The following is a 16,732-nucleotide window of genomic DNA, read 5'->3' as shown; positions in this document are numbered from 1 at the left end:
AACAAAAATCAATTAAAACAAACATGTTTAAAACAAGGCACTAATTTAAAACATGTTTTTTTATTGTTTCTTGTTTTTGTTTTCAAACCATGACGTCACGAATATTCAATTGTGACGTCATAGTGGATTGATATTGACAGTGACATTGAAAATATAGGGTAAATATCTACGTAATATATAGCTGTTGAGCCGACTATTTTGAGGTTTCCAACCATCCCATATCGTATACGCCGACAATATCGGGTGGTAAATATCCGTAAGCTCATCCAACATGTTTTTTGGAAAGTATTTACACAATTATGGCATGATTTTACAACTTAAAGTTATGATCGCTGTCGTCCCATTTCAGTTTTGTTAATATTGCCTAATTGGTTGATTGTCTGAGCATTATATGCTGTGGGCCTAGGTATAAAATCATTGCGTTTCCATTTACTGTTTGTCTTAGTTAATATAAGCCTTGGATGTAAAGAGGTGTATTCGATTCACTACACATGGCATTGTCACGCCGCAGTTAACCGGGCATTCGAGGTTTGCGGTTTTTGGGAGAAGCTGTATTAGGACGGTGAGATGACAGACATTTTTGATAGAAAAGACGAAGTGCTTGATTAGAGCAGTTTTCGAAAACAATGCTCAATGCTCATACTCAAGAGGACTGATAGCTGGTAGTTCGCAACATATGTTTTCTCTCCATCTGGGTCGGCAGCGACCGTCCGATATAGCTGTTTGCAAATATCATAATACCTCAAATTACTAATATCGACGACGCCAAAATAGTGAGTGGACGTAATGTTTTTGCAATATTGTTTTCTGTACTTTGCAAGCAATACATAAATCTATTATTGCTACACATAGAGATGAAAAATCTCTGTCGATCTAAAACACTGGCAGCCTGTATTTTAGCTATACACCATGTAGTTACTTGTACCCAGAGGTTACATAAACAGATATGTGGTATTTCACTCCACACTAAACAATGATACCGAGATATAGCGGAATGACATTAGTTATTTATCATTAATACTACAAATCAATAAAGGTTATCTAAGCGTATAGCTCAGACATCTTTTGTGATCGCAGACTCTGCGATCATTTTTCTGACATTCCTCGCGGTTGACCAGAAAATCTCAGCCGGTTAAGCTCATCTTTCGTTTCCGCTTCAAACTTTCTGACGTCATTCATCGTGAGACCGGACCAATTATCCATCCAGCAGTACAGCTGTCTGTGCAGCTTGTGCATGTATCGACGTAAGGCGAGATGGATCCTTCTCTCCACTGTCTCTTGCAGACCAAACCACTGGAAGTTCACGCGAACCAACTTGTAGACGCACACGTGAGGATGCGACTGGAATTTTCCGCTTCTCATGTCTTGCAGCCAGTTGTCAGTGAGCGGCCCAAGCTGCGATGCTTTCGGCACGAATTTCGTCGGGTCTTCGGATTCTGCATAGTCGCGTGAGTCGACTTTATCATTCACGAAATCGATGAAAACAATTTCTCTCTCCTGCAATTCTTCGGATGTCAGGTTGTGTACGTTGTCCAGCTCACCGAAATCTTCTTTGTGCCATGACTGCACTTCAACAACGAAATTCCCCTTCAGATAATCGGGGTTTGACATGTTGGTACTGACATACGGGTAGTCATTTTGTGATGTTTGATGTAGCTCTAGGGCTCCCTTCGGCGCTAATACCCGTATAGTGGAGGGTACTTTAGACTGCAAATTGACAATCTTATGAGTGAATTGACCAGAATCTCGGGGCTCGTTCAAAACGATTTCAATGCCCTCTCCTCCTCCAGTTTCATTTTTGTTGGCCACACATGTAGACCAAAGGTGAGCGATTCGGTATTGTTCCAAGCTTAGCGGTAAAACGATCCTGTATTCCTTGATGATCATTTTTTAATACAGAATAATTCTGATTGAGCAGTGTAATGACTGTCCGAATGAAAGATTTTATAAATTCCAAGTAGCTAAACCTGCATTCGCTCTGAAAAATATTGGGATAGCACACTCTTCTGTAAATGGACGTTGTCTTATGGTATAGTAGTGGCCTATAATCGTCGCGGTGGAATCGAAGTAGCTTGTTTCCATTTCTCAAAGTTTAAGATTCATTTTTTAATTTTATAGAAAATCAAGTTTTTGTAAAATTTACATTTCTTGGCCATGTTTTTGTTCGTCACATTGCTTCGAAATCAATCATGGCCAAGATACGGCGGAAAGAAAAAAAAAACTTTACATAAAGTTAATTTTATAAAAATGTGTAAAATGGACGTAAGCTACTTTGATTCCACAGAGACGTACTGAGCCCGGAACACCGTCTAAGTGCCAATGTTAGCAACAATTGCTAGGACATTGCTTTTCAGCCTATGTTGGATGGTATTCACTAGTGCGCATGAAATAACTGCAGTTCGGATGACAAACGTGGTGCGGATGACTCCGGATGAAAATTGTGATATTTTTTATTTTTTCTGACGCGAAGTAGGCTAATTCACAAAAACTTGATAGGATAGCCTACAATATCCACCAATTTGGTTCACTGATTTTCATCGCTGGGACGCATTTGTAAAAGTTGTTGAACTGACGACGCACCGCTGATCGCAGCTTTTGAAATGATTTTGTCTCGCGCTCACTGTAATTATTATGTAATCAAAAGTTTGGTTCGAAAGTGGGAATAAAGACCTGGCCATCCAAGTACTAGAACAGGACTACTCAACTATATTTACACAAAGGTCCAGTTATAAAAGTCTGAAATTTGTTTAGGTCCGTCGTAACTCTCTGAAATAATTTACAGTCATATAAATAGACTTCTTGGGGTACAGAACTTGAATATACATTATTACGATTATACTCTCTACGTAAATATAATAAAAGCCGAAGATTTTCGAGCAAACAATCTTCAGGGGCAATCGTTAGTGAACAAGGAATTTTAAAAACTCGCATCCAACTACATTGCTGTATTTCATGTTGTGCTTGTGTCTATGACGTCATAATTCGATGTATGCAATGTAATTAGATGCAAGTTTTTGAAATACATCATTGTATTTTGGGTGCTAAACCTGGTTTTGACCCATGACTTCCTTTGATTGGGGAAAGGATTTTAAATTCCGCATCGAGAGCTTCTTATATTCTGTGATTAGGCACTATAAATCGATCTGAAGAACATAGCTATAATGCTGTTTTGTAGCTGTTACTGTTGCATAAAATGTCAAAGTAATCGGATTTCATGGTTGGGAGAGCACAAAATAGCCATTTTAAAACTGCGGTTACTTCGCGATCGGGGGTTCATATTTGATGAAATTAATTTTGCTGCACTTAGTGCTACGTACCAGACCTACCCCTAGATTTAATTGTTGATCTATCACCACATTGTAGCTCCTGCAATGAACTTGAGACAGTTGAGCACTTTATAATGAACTGCACCTCGCATGAATTTCATAGAACGATCCTGCGTCATGCTTGTGTTTGTAGGAATATTCCATTTCGCCTCGTGAACTTATTAACAGATCCAAGCATTTTGAAATACGTGGTAGAATATGCGCTGAGTTGTGATCGATATATTTGAATTGCTGCTAAATTAAAATTGAGTAATGACGTGGCGCACAAGACCTAACAGTGATAGGCGCCACTCTTTTTCTTCTTCCAATAAATAAATTGTTGATCTGAGGCCCAGTAGGTGACCATCTGGTCAATTTGATTTAGAATCATTTGTAAACAAACCACTCACATATTTTCAATAGCGAAGGACATCAACTAATTATAGTAATGTGATAAATCCGAGGACCCTTCCCATATAAGCTCTTTTTCAACCACCAACCAACAAACTCGATTGGTTTATTTGAAATGTTGCGAATTGTTTTGCTGTAAACCACGCATTGGAGAATTCAAGTTCCTTTAAAATGGAAATGGGGCTCCGAATTTCTCACAGAGGTGGTCAAAGTAGTCAAGAAAGCTACTCAAGTAGAATTAGCGACGAAGAAATCTACTCAAATACGAATAGAAGTACTTCTTCCATAAGCCACCTACAACCATTTGAAGTAGAATTGACTGACTTTAAATCTACTCAAGTAAGTAAGTAGTTTTGAAAACGATCGTAATTCGTTCACATGGATTGTCAAAGGCGCAAATTGAGCTATGCGAAAGGTGCCGAGCTTGATTCATATTGATGCCTACCAGGAGGTATCCAATTTTCGACAGAATAAGCATTCGCCCGCATCATGGGATGAAAATGACAGTATTGATATGGAAATGCGATACTAATCCTCTATTTACTCGAACAGCACGTTTTAGAAAATATCATGGTATGGCGCCCTCCCCCATATTATAAGCCCTGTAGTTTAGTCGAAGAACAATGCGGAGAAGTTGCATAGGATACGGTGTAAACGCTTTGCGCGATTAGTAAATGCTAATAGAAAAATATGCCGGATCGTAAAAATACCATACTGTGTAGCTTTATTTCCGGAAATTAAAGGCATTACTACACTTGCTTTTAAACTTCAACATGTATCATGTATGTTATCCAGACAAAAGAACTGATATTAATTAGAGAGAGAGAGAGAGAGAGAGTCTTTATTTTCATCGAACCAAAATACATAACAAACGGCAGTGATGGTGGTACAGAAAATATGCGTGCACAGTATTCGGTATTAGATAGGAATGATCGATAAGACCGTGAAGGTCATCTAGTCTGATCACACCAGCATCAAACAGGTACACTTGACTCAGAACAGTCTGGCTGTAAAAAAATGTTTAGTTAGGAAACGAAAATAGAAAAAAAATTAAACAATGGCAGCAAATGATCAGTATATGATACTGGGAGATGGAAGTGAAATATAAACGCGGAACACGTATTTCATGTCTTTGTTCTAGAACGTTTCGAAGGTTGGTATGCTAAAATAGCTCTAAAACTAAAAATAAGTCAGACTCCACTTTTCCAGATTAGGAAACGCCATGGACTGCTAGCTTACGATATGATAAGTAAATGCTACATTGCGAAACATCAGTTTCAAACGTTTTGATGAGCCATAATATTATATACTGTGATGAAATATTTGATATGGTCAAGGGCGACAAGGCGTTGTGAACGGAACCACGCAACCCGCTACCTAAATTAGATTCACCGATACTATCGTGAAATCATACTGGTTACTCCGCATCCAGCGCGACGAAAATTCTGGGCGTTACTCAAATTTTATTAAAATCAAATGTTGATGCTCCGTGAAAACAGCCCCGAAATTCCTCAGGCTATCTTCCCGTTTGGAAGATTAAACTACTTCTACTTGAAAAACTGAAAATAGCGAAAAGTAAGTAGATCACAAAATATTACAAAGTAGAAGTAGAAGTATGGCGAAAACAAGATCTACTTGAGTAATTACCAGAAGTAGAGGAAAACTATTTGAGACCTTCGAAAAAGTAGAAGTACTTCGTTACTAACCCCCTCTGGCCAAGACCGACATTCCTTTATTTCGAATAGTAAGGTTACTACACTACTGGGATATCGTCAATTGGAGCTGGTACTTGAAAATGCGACCAGAATCTGCTAGAAGTGAGTGAAATTAGTATATTATAAATGCCAACCATTCGATATCACCAAACAGAGTTATAAAAAGTGGGTTTAACAGGACTTTATTAGTAAATTGAGCAGTCAACACAATGACTTGGACTCGCACTCGAGTGATAATACCATGACTCGGACTCGGCCCCCTTCTCGCTGACTTGGACTCGGTGTTGAATTGAAAACGACTCGACTTGACTCGAGTCAAAACCATATAAGTGAGATTGACTTGTGACCCGGAGCCTTGTGACTTGGTTACAATCCTGGTTGGAGGTTTACCTATGCTTCTCCGTGCCATCTCATCCGTGTAAGCGGTGTCTTATAAAAGCCTAGAAGTGGGCCGTGCTACAAGTCGGCAGCTACGGAATAAAAAGAAAGAATATCGGCTTGGTGTAAATGACCATTAGTCGACAAACACCATGAATACAACAAAGAATCAAACAATCTCACCTTAGTGATGGCGGATTAAATAAATCAACACTGCACAACGTATTAGCGAACCAGAACTGTCGAACATACTTTCTTCGCCATCCACTAAATGTGCCGAGTGATCAATCAACCTCAACATATGTGCTATCCACTGTGATGGCCGCCGTTCTTATTCGTGACCATTGCGTTTGGTATCTGAATCAACGTGCTATAATGTCATCAGAATACCGGTGCCCATGATGGTATTCACATCCTGTTAGCGAATCGAATGACATCGCCAGCTGTATATCCTCGGGCGAATCGTTTCATGCCTTGCCATGAACCATTAAGATGTCACCATCTAGAACGCGACTTAATGGGCGAGGAATTAGGGAATGCGCAATGGGCCTAGACCTGAATTTCATGAGATCGATTCTATTATCATATCTCATTGCTTATACAAACCGTTTGCTACGGTGGATAGACATTGTCATGCATTGGTGGCCTACCAAAACATATATAATCTTTGTTTTCCTTTTCGACTCCCAAATGACCCGCTCAAGCGTCCGTATTACCTATTTATTCCCCGTCAGTTATGCCGATTTTCAGTTGAACCTGTCCATTATACTAGCTGTAAATGCTGTAAAGGCGGTTGAATTGCCTCGTAATGTAATCCTAGATAATTGCAGTCATGCATAATTGAAGGCGAGAGTAAATCAATCACAATCGTCGCATAGATTCCGGAACAACATGAATGATCCTGATGTCCGGTCTGTTTGCGTTGCGAGCACGTGCTGCAATACATACTCTACCACAGAGGTCTCAAACACGCGGCCCGCGAGACCATTTTGTGCGGCCCGCGACGGCATTTTGGATTTCGTAGTAATCGACAATATTTAACTACCAATTTTTTTTTATTTAAGAACTTAAAATTCGCTCTAAAACTACTGCAGAAGCCAGAAACTACTCATCAAACCTCACTATTACATCACTTTCAAAAGTGATGAACTCAGTGGAAGATTGCCTATTACGTGACATTACCTGTTTATGATGGTTAAACAGGACCCGTTGATGATTCGTACTGAAAATTTTGATTTGGACTTGGGCGCGACCTTTTGTAGAATTACTCGAACTCGGACTCAATGGGTGATCATCATCATTTCATCATTGGTTTATTAGCAATTTTATCAGTTCAATACACCACAAAAAATGCGATACAATGAAAAGAAAGGAAGATGTCGAAGCGACTAGGAGTTGTCTATGGAATCGGACACCCACCTTGGCCTAGGCGATGTAAAGTATAAAATATAAAATATATAAATATATAAAATATAAAATATAAAATGGCTCGAGTCGCATCAGAAGATACAATCAGAGAAGGACTTTTGTGACCCGGAACGATGTGACTTGGTACAATCACGGACGCAACAAACTATCAAACTGGTATATGGAAAATGATGAAACATCAAAAAGGTCATAGCTTGCGTTTCGCAGCTTATTTCGATATCCAGGCAGGTCGTTATGGCAACCATTGGCATTATGTTGCCCGCTTGATGTATAGTTGGTTACATCAGCCTGTGTCATCTTGGTTATCTTTATCCATCGCAAATTAAATGTTGCGAGTATAAAGTAGTCGTAGCCAGTGGCGGCTCGTCCTATAGGGCAACTGGGGCATTGCCCCACCTAAAATTCTGTTCAATAACTAGGGCTGGGCACAATGATTCGAGTACTCGAATCTGATTCGAGCAATAATTTTAATGATTCGAGTCGAGTAGTAAAAGACAATTTTTTCGAGTACTGAAATTAAATGCTCCTCGCCACTGCAAGTTAATTTATCAATTAGAATTGTGATTTCGATACCTATTTTCCACAGCGGTAGCCTTGAAACCTTGATTGGCCTATCACAGCAAACGAAACCTAGTACAAAGCTACGAACATTACTGGCAATAACATATTTCTGAAGTCATGATCTTCTTGCAACATATCACCAAGTGCAATGAAATCGGTATAGTCGAAAATACACCAAAGTATCTTTAACGTGATGCATAACAGGTATATATTATTTGTGGTGGCATAAAAGGTACATATTTGAGCCAGGACATATGTCATTCCATTATGACGTCATAATGAGTGATACTCGAATACTCGACTCGAAGCATAATACGTGATTCAGAATCGAATCACTCAGGTACGCGATTTTGCCCAGCCCTATCAATAACAATTCTTTACCATTTATGGACGCACAACAATCTATGTCAGGGGTCGGCAACCTTTTGCTAGTCGCGGGCCAAATTTCGGGTGTACAACCTTTCAGCGGGCCGGATTTTTTCTTAGTACTACATTTTACGCTCACTTAGGTATATTATCCTACATTGCTGCAATCTCAACCATACCAATCCGAAGACACATGTATTTACACTTCAACGACACAGAATGATTGTGACAATTGACGCAGCTTGCTTTGTGAACGGTTTTCAACTTCTGGTAACAAGTCAGATGAAACAAGAATCAGACCCTATTCAAAATGGACGTCCGAAATACGTGATTTTAGCTTGCTCTTCGTGAATTTCATTGTTCAAAACTATTGTTGACATGCGTACGTGCTTTCAAAAATCGATGCAATTTTTTTGCATTGCTGGTCAAACTGGGATAAAGACCAATTTCAAGAATGTACTCTTTGTCAAAGTCATGCAGCGATATGCTCTTTGTATGAAATTTGTCATTCAATTCAACTGCATCGCATTTCAGAAAGGCCCATTTGAAATTTTCAAGCAATGGTGTTGGCGTCCATATCAAACAGAGTACTGAATAGTCAGAATTCATTTTGTAGACAAGGAATGTCGGAAAAGCGGGTGAATATTCAGTAGTTAAATTTCGTATCACAGTTACAAATGTAGTGTTGGTACTAGGTTTTCTCTCCTACAGTATAGGAAAGTGAGCATAATTTTCGTTGTACTGTTGACATTTCCAGAGTCACAGATTTGTTTTGAATGCGCCTCGACATCACATGCATGTAGTTGTTTTCCCCCTGAAGTTGCAAGTTCAATTTGTTCAGATGTGACGTTAAATGTACCAGGAAAGCAAGATGAGATACCCATTTTCGATTACAAGATTATGAGTCGGCGATATTTGTATTTTCGAGGAAAGTTGCTATTTCATTTCGCAGATCATACACTCGTGTAAGCATAGCTGCTCGACTCAATGAGCGAACATGACAGATATAGGCCTACATGACATCGCCATATTGATTCTCTGCATCTAGTGATATATGACGTAACTGATACAGTTGATGAGACAAAAATCATATTAACAGTTTTCACTATTGTGGCCAAAACACTATTCAGGTTTTTTGTCTTGGCACACAATGCCTTCTGGAAAATCAAACTATGGACAGGCTAACTGACATACGGAGGCTAGTTATCTATAATTGAATAGTTTGAGATTCCGTCATTGCGTCTGAGATGCTCCAAGCGCTTTGGAAGCTAAGGAAGAACACCTTTATTGTCACACCCCGTTAGAGTGATCAGCCCTCTAAAAAGCATGGAACACCTTTGGCTGCGGGATACACCCGATTGATAAGCACTGATCCAGTCTAGTCTATCTCCATCTCCTACTTCAACCACCTTCGTTTTATGGCGTAACAATAGACTAATACGATGTAGGCTACTATTATATCGTAGCAATGCCGCATTTTTTTCATGCAGCGCTGCACTGCAGATTGAAACTCATTATGAAGCGGCGGGCCGTATTCTTATGATAACTAATTATCATGTCGCGGGCCGGACGATTTCGCTTGGCGGGCCGGATCCGGCCCGCGGGCCGTAGGTTGCCGACCCTTGATCTATGTATACCGAAATCACAACGAAAATCGTAGTCTTCTTGCCCTTTCGCTTGTAAATGCCCATATATAGCGAAGTCTCTGCGAAAATCGAATTCTCTTCTGTGTTTTCGCTTTGCGAATGCCTAGCCGGGGCATGTCTCGGTAGCGCTCATAACAAGCTTTCACTGTCTATTCTCTCAAAGCCGCGCACAATAAAGAAACGGTGATTTACTCTCTCCTATTCATAAAATTACCGAGCAACCGGGGCTCAATAGGTCTGTGCCCCTAAGGTGTGATGTAACAATCGTATCTATATCTGAACTCGGTTACCGTCATATGCGTTCAGTCGACCTTTGCTGGTATAAGTCGATTTTGATGGTGTTTCACACCATGAAAACTCTTGAAACTTGGTATGTCATGTCGTGATGGTGGTATTTAACATTGCATCAAGTTTCAGGGTTTCTACTTAAAGTTTAGGGTAGTAATTCCGTTTCCGAAGTTGAGTGTGTGCCGATCCGTCATGTATCGCAAACAGATTTTACTCAAAAGCCGGTATTGGTATCCATTGATTTTGACGATGTTCAATACTGAGATCGGTTATGACATTTGGCACGGTAAGTCTTAATGTTAGTATCGAACGCTGTACCAAGTTTTAAGTTTGTCACTGAACTATGTTAGTGGTAATTTCGTTTCCTAAGTCGAGTGAGAGCTGACTCGTCATTTATCGCTAACAGATTTTACGCAAAGCCGGTATTGGTCTCTATTGATTTTAACGATGCTCTTTACCTAGATCTGTCATGAGCTTTTGCACGGTGTGTTTTGATTTTAGTATCGAACGCTGTGCCAAGTCTTAAGGTTGACACTCAATAATTAGGGCAGTAATTTCGTTATCAAGGTCGAATATGGTAGAGATGGGCTCTGATCTGACACTTTAGCCTACAACGCATTGCGAATTTCACGCAAAAGCCGGTGTATCTGTGGTAACGTTAACTGTGTTCCATACTGAGATAGGTGACGAGATGATGATATCATTCTCATTTGCATTCAAATATTTACTTTGATATTATATTCTCCAATGTCAATTTCACTGTGAAATTGTGGCCTTCAAGCCATTTGCTTACAACCCCTTGTCAAGCGCGATAGCTATTTCGTTTTCGATGTCGGCTAACAGCTGATCACTTGATCAGCCTATTCCTCAGTAAATTTTACGCAAAATTCGGTCTGTTCGCATTAATTTTGACAGAGTACCATACCAAAAAGGGCCATGAGGCTACTTCTCGATGATGTCATGTAACAGTGTACTAAGTTTACGGCTTTCATCCACGTATATATTCGGTAATATATTTTCCAAAGGCGATTTCGCAGCAGACCTATAGACAGTAATAAAACCATATGTGTCGTGTTACAGTTTCAAGGCCAAAATCTCCTATGCTGTACCGAGACCGAGCTTCCGAGGCTGCTATTCTTAGTTCTTTATAATGATGTTTTGGATTCAATATGACAGGCCCAATGTATGAGATAACAATTGGGTATGTGTCCGAACTCTTTGACCTTTCCAATTAGGCTTACGCAATCTCTCGAGTTATAGTCATTTCCATTTCTGCAGATAATTAGTCAGGTCTAGTGAGAACATGAACCGTGTTGAATCTTTTGTTCCGTACGCCGTTTACGCAGTTACCACACTTCAAGTCACAGCTCACCGGTAGGGCTGGGCAAAACCGAGTACCTGAGTGATTCGATTCTGAATCACGTAAAACGCTTCGAGTCGAGTCGAGTATTCGAGCATCACTCATTATGACGTCACAACAGAATATAATATGTCAAAGTTGAAAAATGTACCTTTTATCCCACCACAAAGAATATAATGCCTGTTATCCGTCACATTAAAGATACTTTGGTATTTTTTCAACCATACCGATTTCATTGCTCTTGTTGACAATGTTGTGGGATGATGATGACTTTGAAAATGTGTTATTTCCAGTAACGTTCGTAGCTTTGTACTATGTCTCGTAGGCTGCGACACGGCCAATCAAGGTTTCAAGGCTTCCTCAGTGGAAAATCGTATCAAAACAATAATTCTCGATACTAAATTAACTTTTAGTTTTGAGGAGCGCATAATTTCAGTACTCGAAAAACTCACCTTTTACTACTCGACTCGAATCATTACAATAAATACTCGATTCAGATTCGAGTACTCGAACCATTGTGCCCAGCCCTACTCACCGGCAGACCTCTCGTGGCACATACGTTAAAATCACTGTTGTCGGGAAATTCATGTTACCGTAACATCATCACTGGCGTAGCCAGCGAGGGGCGAAAGGGGCGATCCCCCCCAAAAAAAAATTTTTGGAAAATTTTTCGTAAAATCAATAAATATGACATTATTTTAGGGCAGATGAATGCAACCTAAAAAAATTCTTCGCGCGATTGAGTGATGATGATGATGATGATGATGATGATGATGATGATGATGATGATGATCAAAACAGTCTTGCTTTTATTATCGGTGTCCCGAAAAAAAATCTTCCGCAAATACCCACAATTGATTTTAGCTGCATTCTTAATTATGAGAATACAACAGTACCAGTAGACACACGTGAGTAACTCAAGGTCGTTGGGTTGATTGAGTTTAGGGTTGTCAGTTTAGTATGGGGATTGGGGACTGTTAGCTCCGACAATTCCCGTTACGGGACACACGAAGACATATAAAGTAGGTTACATGCGACTCCGCAAAGTGCGCTCCCAAAATGATTGACGGCCATAAAACCGACGCATGTATTCGATATATATTTTCGGGTACTTAAATGGCTGGCGCCTAATGATCCTGTCCCTGCAATCAGACTTCTCCGACATGATTGCGACTGGCACAGGAAAATATCACCACCTCCCTTTAAAAAGTGCTAATTTGAAATCGCACGAGTCTGATCAAAGTAGTTTTGTAATTTGGTCTGGTATATAGGCCTATATCAGCAATTCCAATCTCTAAACTAGCATCAATCTTTACCAGAGGTCACTAAATAACCGTGCTTCAACGAAGTAATTATTAAGAATGGAATCCACTTGCTCATATACACGCACCAATATTATTGATCAAATACTTTCATTTACTCAAAAACATGTACGCTCCGCGCGACTATAGGTCCGAAATGCACAGTAGCACACTGCTTTTTAACTGGAAGCTTCCATAGGGTATGTGTGTGCGTGCGTCTAAGAATCGTCTGAATAAAGGGTAGTGATGAAATTGCCCATGGCAGGATCTACGGTTCTGCGAGGTGTTCCCACGGGAGAGCTTCCCTAAACTCATAAAAATCCCCCCCCCACACAATAAAAAAATGTAATTCTGGCTACGACCTTGTGTGTGAGCGATCTCTTGAGTGGTGACAGCTTTCTCCGCAAGCCATGAAGTAACAGCAATAAATGACAACTGTCCCGTCCAGCGTCCACCCTATACAAACTCTAAATCAGTGGTTCTAAACCTTTTTGTCGTCGCGGACCCTCTGTGCACCTTCACGTACCCCGGCGGACCCCCAGTTCTTATTTCAAATTTGCCTCTATTATCATGCAACCTTCATCTGTCTTGTGCAATTATTATCTGTAGGCTAGTGATAAACAACAGCGTAATGACCTTTCTTGAAAATAACACCTACTTTTTATTATTTTAAAGCGAATTGTGTAGCTGCATTTCTTGAAATACAGGGCTATGTCTTGAAAATCCACGTCGTCGATTTGATATGAACGAGTACCGAGAATCCATTTCCACGGAGATAGGTGGTGGCGAATGTAATAATAACGCGTAGCCCGTCCGACGACACATTTGGCTATGATGGCAACATACATGGATCAAGGAACCGTATCGCTGCAACATGTATTTTGTTTTTGAATGTAATTTTTTGCTAAATAAAAACTGTCTCTATCTCTGCAATAAATCCTCCAGCCTAGTCATTTCTATCTAGCAGCTCATCGTGAAGTTATTCTGGAATAGCGGTCGGTGTATTTCATAGGAGAAAATGGATCTCTGCATACAATTATTTCCAAAACCCCAGCAAAACATCCCTAAAAAGCAATGTGTTCGTATGAGTAGGCTATTGGCAATTAAAATGACTTTGCACGGTGGAATATTTCATCTCAGACGGCCATTCTCTGTTTATGTAAGTCCTGAACTTTCAGCAGTTATGAAGCGAAAGTGCTTCATCATCTCTCTAATTTAAAACAAACCAAAAATAGTTTATTATTATTAGGTTATCAACCATTTTGCAAATTTGGAGTTTTCGTGGATCCCTTGAAAAGGCTTTGCGGATCACCGGTTGAGAACCACTGCTCTAAATAGTCTTGCCGTGTGCTATGAACATAGTTCAAGTGTACTTGCCCTGAATGTTCGATGACACCATTTCTATCAGCTTTGCCGGTAAATCTGATAATGAAAACGTATTTGCAATATGCAAGTAACAATATAATGAACAATTTTCATTCTTTAACCAAAAAATTTTCGCGCTTCGCGCGAAAGTATTGTCGTCAGAGTTTTCTACAATCATACATCACTTTATATGAGCGGAATATATGCATAAAGATCGCCTCAGATATTGTGTTAATCATCCAATAAGGGCCCAAGACCATCGTTTAGCCCATTTTTCCTTATCTTTAGGTGGGAGGGGCTCATTTACGTCATCGAATTTTTCGTCCCCCCCAAATATTTTTTCTGGCTACGCCCTTGAACATCATTAAGTTACTTGTTTACGTTGGAAAACGCCATTGTGACGTCATCTTGATAAAAATTCGCTTGCAGCCCTTGCCCCACCACCCGATATTGTCACGAGCCGCCACTGGTCGTAGCCTACGCTTCACAGCTGTAACACATTCTTGGGCGATTGGACATTTCTATTGCTATGGCACAGTAATCATTATACTCAATTAGTTATTGATCTGTTCAAATAGTCGAAGCTAAATCTAACGCTGATTTATTTGACTTGGTAATGACATGATCACTAGCCTAGTTATCACGCGTATACCCGAGACCCGGATTAAGCTGTATTTCTCTAATGCTCTGATATCAGATCAATCTTTGTAAAATTTTAAAATTCTCCCTATAATTGCGTCACGTCAAATGTCCGCTAGCTGCGAAATTATAAGCCAACAGCTCAGTGTTGGGATCAAGTCACTGCCTTCGAGTCACGAGTCATCTCGAGTCATTGCAGATTTTGACTCGAGTCAAGTCAAGTCAATAGATTTTCAAAGGTGACTCGAGTCAAGTCAAGTCACTCGTTTTTTGGAGGTGACTCGAGTCAAGTCAAGTCAAGTCACGAGTCAAGTCACAATTCAAGTCAAATTGAATTTTCGAAGTATGAGTGATGATTCAAAGTCATTACATTTTGCTAGCTGTGTGAAAGACAGATTAAATGATCATTTATCTAAATCAAATAACGAATATTTAGTTAAATATACATGCAAAAAGACGGTGTATCCCTCACGCACACGTAGAACTGCTAATAAAATACGTGAGTAACTGCACAGCTACCTACTACAGTCAGTTCTTATCAGCCAAAATATAGGACCTAATAAGAAGCTTCGTGAAGTTACAACAAATTGATATGGTACAATAGCCTACACTACCCATCTACACATCAGCGAGAATATAAACGCACGATATATATTCGTTCGATTTAAATCACACAAGAGGTTTGGTAAATGTGAGCACTGGGCAACGTAAGCATTGAGCCGTCTAAGAAACAGAGACACATTGCTATTTACATTAATTTTTTACTTTGCGGTCAATTTATTTGTGATCTAACAATGAAGGAACATTGTAACGTACAATCACTGAATGACTGGTTGTTCTCACAAGTGACACAGGCGTATCTCGAACAATCCGAACATACACAAGATACAGGGATTTATTCGACACCGCTTACTTGAAATTGACTCGTAAATTTTGCTCCGAGTCACGAGTCAATGCACATTTTTGAAGCTCCGAGTCAAGTCAAGTCAAGTCATTTTTCCAAAGTGACTCGAGTCAAGTCAAGTCATACGAAAAAGTTGACTCGAGTCTGACTCGAGTCAAGTCATGACTCGAGTCATCCCAACACTGCAACAGCTTTTACGATGTCCTGATGCATTTGTACTCTCGCATGGTGTCTACAACTAATTATTTTTGACAAACTATGCCAAGTGCAGCAAGAATTTTATTCAGATATCTAAAAATCCTATTTTTTCGGGCCAGGCGTGAATTCACAATAGTAAATCACATTTTTACGATGTGTGTGGAATGTCAGTCTGCAAGGTCCCGTCAAATATGGCCTACTTAGAAATACATTGAATTCCCGTATTATTGGTGCTGCGGCCCGCGGCGCCATCAAAAGTAGGAAATTGGCCCGCGAGCACATTTGAGTTTGAGACCTCTGCTCTACCATATCACTGACTCGACGACCGAACGGCGCTTCGTCAGCCCGCCTCCATATATAACCGTTGGTCTTGGGTCCCCGTTCAAGTTATCAGCCAGACTTCTGGGGGCGACGCAAATGGAGCTAAGAAAACGAGCAGGGATTGGACGTTGTATATTTTTGTCCGTCGTGTCTTTGCGGCATGTGAACTGACTCATGGTATAGACCAGGGGCGGGCAACTTCTCCAATCGGCGGGCCAGATATTTGAAAATTAAGTAGGGCCTACTTGGCGGGCCGGATTGCTGAATCGATACATTATTCGCCCATTTATCCACATATACAAGGAATAAATCGATCGTATTTAATGAATGTATTTTAATTACAGCAATGTCATTTCAAATCCATTTCTCGCCGATAATGATGAAAACAATGTGGATTTGAGAACAGCATTGTCATACAGCCGCCGCTATGTCTGCTTCTCTCTGATCAATTAACACACGGTGCAATCAGAAATTAAGATTTCCAGGCGTTCGATAAGCCCGGCACCCCAAATTAACAATTATATCAATTCATCAGGGTAAATGCCG

At 40.1% G+C, this 16,732-nt stretch overlaps 1 pseudogene; it reads right to left on the bottom strand.

Annotated features, from left to right (window-relative positions):
- Nucleotides 1-787: 787 nt before the first annotated feature.
- On the bottom strand, nt 788-2,016 carry LOC145443284 (phosphatidylinositol transfer protein alpha isoform pseudogene; annotated as a pseudogene).
- Nucleotides 2,017-16,732: the final 14,716 nt, after the last annotated feature.

The sequence above is a fragment of the Botryllus schlosseri genome, chromosome 7 (genome assembly GCF_051294905.1).
Source record: "Botryllus schlosseri isolate E-star chromosome 7, Bs_hap1, whole genome shotgun sequence".
NCBI classification, from domain to species: domain Eukaryota; kingdom Metazoa; phylum Chordata; class Ascidiacea; order Stolidobranchia; family Styelidae; genus Botryllus; species Botryllus schlosseri.
Note: the sequence above shows the minus strand (reverse complement) of the source record. Positions and strands in the feature narration are given on the sequence as shown.